Raw genomic sequence first — 5,359 nt, 5'->3', positions numbered from 1 at the left:
TTCGTACTTCATCCCGGGGTTCAAGAAAATCTTCATACAACCCACTCACTATCTACTAACCATCGGAAACTTTTAAGGTGCGCAACACTCATCGTCAGAAGGTAATACCTACTGTCTGTAGACGGAATCAATTAAGATTAGGATTGGAAAATCACGACTGAGATCTATCTACGCTTTGCGGAACAGCTCAAACGAGTCCAAGGAAGGCTCCGTCTCCTAACAGCGAAATCAAGGCAAGTCGGTCAGTTGGAAGAAATTGCCGGCTTTGCAAGACAATACAAGGCGTGACTTCATACCCTTTCTGCGACGGAAATGATGCAAGGAAGTATAATTACTGTAATTATATTTACTCAAGCTCCAAGAGTTTACCACCTTTTTTTCTCGGGATCATGTTATCACACAATCACGTGCAAAATAGAATAGGCAGGTGATCACCACTAGGGTATCTTCCTTCTTTTAGAGAAAATATTAAGTAAAATTAAAATTGGCAGCAAGTGGTAATTTACGACAAACGTATTACGCTACCTCCTACTTCCCCTCAATTGCCTCACCAACTGAATTTGAGCGTGGGTGAATGCCTACAACCGCAAAGTGGATTGCAAGGCGCTATGGAGGGTTGATCGCTATGCATGCCAACGCCTTGACGGTTGGAGGCGTTATGCCAAAACATCGCCAAAACAGAGAAAAGAATAAAAAATAGCTGATTTAGGTATTTGATTGGGTGTAGCACCCGAAAAGCATAGGAATGCCTCTCCCTAACCCTCCTTTTTAGAAGCATTGCTATCGGACCTCCTTTTTTCGGTGCAAAAAAAACATGTGGCCAAAATTATCCCTGAAAGAGTGAACAGCGATCAAAGTCAGCATGTCAATTCAAATGAACTGTAAAACAGAGACATAAATCTCAGGCGTGCCCACACGCACCCTTGTACCGACATACCTACGCCCATAGCCCTTCAAATTAGCATCAACGAGGGGCCTACGCAGAGGGGCCTAATTTGACAATTTTTCATTTTAGTAAATCTGAAAGAATTTACGGCCAATTTGATTCTTCTCGGAAGGGGTTTTTCTTCACCCATCTCTTTTCGACAAACTTTACCTAGAAACTGGGTTGTCAAAACTAGTCTAATTTAACTTGGGGAAAAGTGAGAGATTTCCCAACGAAAAAAGCAGTAAAGCGTGTTATTTAGCACCACTATGTCTTCAGAGTGTTGGTGGCAAAGTCAAATACACTGTTACTGATATTCTGCTTTTCACTGTCTCAAGTAACTAGGCCTGACAGGCAGTTCTGACCAAAAGCCAAATTCAATCTAAAACCCGACTTAGAAATTCCAAAGCTCCTCAAAGACTGCCACAGTTAACAAATGTGCTTTATTTTGCTACGAGGTAGAAATTGGGTTGGCTTTGCCTTCCCAGCAATACCTAATTTGCCTTCAAACGGATGTGTCACATATGTGTGACGCTGGTACCAAACTTCAATAAGTGCTGTAGCTTCTCTATATGTCAAAATATTCTGAGAGTAGTTTTAAGCAGTCTGGTGGTATTTTCACGTATCATTCTCGGATACCTGTAAATGTACAGGCTTCGGATGTCCCATGAGACAAGGTATGTTACACGCCTCTACGCCTTAATACCCATTTAAGATCAGTTCTAAATAATTACTACTTTCAACCACCATGTCTCAAGTTACTCATTCAGAAAATTTTCGTTTATGACCATATATTCAAAAGGATCAAGCATGTTTCGCAGAGCCCTAAGACCACATTGGAATGATACTCCTCTGAGGCGGAATTCTAAATCAAACGAAATCTTGGGGGATTACGATAAAAAAAGAATGTGGAGAATAAGGCAAGCCCTTTTTTTGGACCGCTGAATTGCACCATTTAGCCAAATGGCAATTAAGAGCTTTGGCACAATAGTCTCAATCTTTTAAAATTTAGAATCTTCAGTGATTTTAAGAACGATGGAAACAGTTCTCAAATAGGATCACAAGGATAAGTTCTTTGCCACACTGGTATCGCACGCATAATCAAGGAATGAAAGAAATGAAATCAAAACACAAAAATGTTAAAGCTAAATACTTGGGCAGGGCTTTTAAACTTGGCTAGAGGACAAAAAACATGGACTGCTATCCAAAATAAAATTTCACTTCTTCCTCCGCATCCCACTGATATCAGTGGAGTAACGATAATCCAAACAACTGCAGTGTCAACTGCACCAAATCTCCACAGCGGTGCGGTATAGCCTTCAGACGCCAGTCAGCAGTGGTGATAGTAAACGCCACCTCTTGGGTAACGCACAAACAGTTTCATAGCTTGTGAAGATATTTATCACCCTCACACCAGATGGAATTGCTTTAAACCTCTTCGATGGTAACTTGTAGCGTTGTTTGCATTGACAACCGGCAAAGCGTAGGCATTGTCAAGTAGACTCAAAAGCCATTTGCTTTGGGGTTTCAAAACAAAGGCGGTGTTTTATTTTTCATGTCGAAGGAGAAAAAAAAAACAATCCTGTGAACGAACGAAACGTCAGAAAAAAGAAAACACACTTTGGTGATAAAAATTACACTGTTCGTGTATTTTTTTTTGGTCGAGTCTTGAGAAGATGAATTGACTCAGAAAAAACAACAAATTCTACTGTATCCTTCTTCAACGGTAGCCGGTAGTAGTAGTGGTAGTGTTCAAAACCACTTTTTAAGGGCGAAGGATTTCAATCTCATTGAAATGACGCTGCTAGCCAGTGGCATTCAAACCCGGAAGTCCCCGCAGATAGTGAAAGGGGGACGGGTGAGAAGCGAGATCAGGGTACTACAAGGGACAGACAATAAATGAAGTGACAGCAACGGCTGCCACTCGCGCTCTCTATGTAATAGCCTAGGGCAAAATGCCCATCAAATAGGGCAGAGCAAGACGGTGGTGTCTGGCAGTCGCTGCCCGTCGCAACCTACTGCCCCCAAGACCAGAAAGGCTGATGCACCGAGTGTTGGGGTTACCTCGAGTCACGTCTTTCCTTCATACCTTCGCTAGCCAAAAGAAGGCGCACCACTTAATTCATTAAAACAGGAGGATCATAGGCTGGTGACGTCAGAGATGGGTGTGAGGTGGTCCCGCCTTCATGCTAGCTGTGATTGGATCGAGATGAACCGCCACCTTTCAGTGGCTGCTTCTAGATAAAATGACGCCTGCTACGAATTGTCAGAGCCGCGGTAGAAACTCATGCTTTTATCATGGGGTTGCCAAAGCAAAAGAGTGCAAAGTACAGAGTATAAAAGAAGAGGAGAAAATGGCAGCTCTTTTAGATTCTCAGACTACTCGGCTTATGCGTTCTTAGCATACATGACAATGTCAATCTAACTTTATGAGAATCGTAGGGAGTTTTCTGCATCAATTATTAAAAAGAGGTCATAAAATGAGGCTCCCAATGCATCGTTGGAGTTACCATCTGTTCAAGAAATACTGCTGGTGCAGGGATCCAACAGACCAACCAAGATTGCAGTCGATTTGACCAGATAGACAAGGAAACCCTCAAGTAGTCCGTGGGACCTCTATGTTAGAGGGTAAAAACGTAGCGTAAGCAGTCGAGGCTCGGAGACCAACACCAGCACCTCCATGCAAAAGCAAGAACGTCGGCATTTAAGAGACTGTTTATTCATTCGTATGTCAGAAATCAGCTTGTAAAAAGGCCAAGTTCCTTCGATTACGCAATGATTGTGCTACCAAACTATAGTACCGTTTGTCACTCGTGATTTGATTTAGGCGTTTTTTTTTCGACCCCTCCACCTACCTGTCTTCATCATTAACCGAACAGACGGCTTATTTGTTTGTTCTCTCTGGGACATATTTTTCATTTGATTCGACTTTTCTTTGCCAAATTAATGAAAGAACTGTGGAAGAGGCAGTAAAAGGTCATGAGTTTAATGATCCGGATTACCGAGGGAGTAATTGTGGTTTGTGAACCGCATTTCTGGTCCACTATCACTGTACTAAATCACCAGCCTCAAATTTACTGTTACAGTCCTCTCTCTCCCATCCTTGACGGCGCACAGTGGGTAGAGGGTGTGCAATATCCCACCGCTACACCGCTAGATCCTGACAATTACTGACACCGGAGTAAATTTGCCATCTCCTTTGTAACATCCTCTTGCTCCAGTGAATCAGATGAAACGGGATCAAAGCGACTGAAAATTTATACGAGGCCAAAAATCTTTACTTCCTTTCTACTTGTTCCAGTTATGGCATGCCCGAACCTTAAACACCCCATTAAAAGCGCAAATGATTGCTTGACATTTCCGACCGTCCACAGCGCTAAGTTCAGGTTCAGGCATAAAGTGAAATAGGTCGATGGCTAGATTTCGATGCAAGAATTGTGAAAAGTATTGGTTGATTCCTTTCAAATCACAAAAAAAGGAGTGAATTGAATATCATTAATGCCTCGGTTTCTGGCACAACCACACAATCATCTTTTCTTGCACACGTAATGGGTGTATGAAAGGGTACTCAAACACACTCGGCCTCCCACATCAGTGACACGTGATAGACAACTACTGTCAGTCTTACAGGAAAAAAGTCACAGAGGTTGGTACAGCAAGCAGCATTCTGTACCTAGGTAGCAAAAACTGCTATTGAGCTGTGAATACGAGGAAAGGGTAGTAAGCTTGTAATTTATTAGCCATTGTCAACACCCCCTCGCCCCCGATTTGAATGCCACTTCCTGCACTAATAACTGTTGAGCATGTGACAGGTTCGCCATCACCATAACTACCGTCATTTGCAGTTCAGCTAAGCATTCCGCGGGGCACTACATCCTGTGTTGACTGTCAGCCTTAGTGGTGCCTTTGAGGGTGCACAATCCTTTGATTCAATAATATCTTCCGTTCATCTAACATACCTCCCTTGCATTGGTGCTACGAAAATGCTGGAGAAAAAAAAGTTCGCCTCGGTAATTTCTTAGTTCAATAGTTAATACCCCTTATGAAGAGGTAAACTTTGGGATGAGATCATTGTCGACAGGTTTCAGTTAGTGTTGAAGACCCAATCGGTTTCAAAATCGCGGATTACTCGTGTCATTTGTCAATTTCTTCTACGTCATATTGACTATTGCGGAAGCACAGCATGGAAATATCTGCAGCACTTGCTCCGGTATTTGACAACCATAATGTTTGATGTCTTGTTACAAGCGTTAATTAATTGATGTGTCTTCTGGTTGGCAATGAAATTTGGGAAGAAAGCTCAACAGACTAGGTGAGGGGGTGGATTGCCCGTTGTTGACGCACCAAGGAAGCTAATAGACCAGGTCCTGCTATCACTTCGTGCAAAAGTGATTTATAGATGTCATTAGGTGCGATTTTGATCGTCAAATGGTC

This window comes from Echinococcus granulosus (genome assembly GCF_000524195.1).
Source record: "Echinococcus granulosus chromosome Unknown EG_S00105, whole genome shotgun sequence".
In the NCBI taxonomy this organism is placed as follows: domain Eukaryota; kingdom Metazoa; phylum Platyhelminthes; class Cestoda; order Cyclophyllidea; family Taeniidae; genus Echinococcus; species Echinococcus granulosus.
This window is presented reverse-complemented; position numbering follows the sequence as displayed.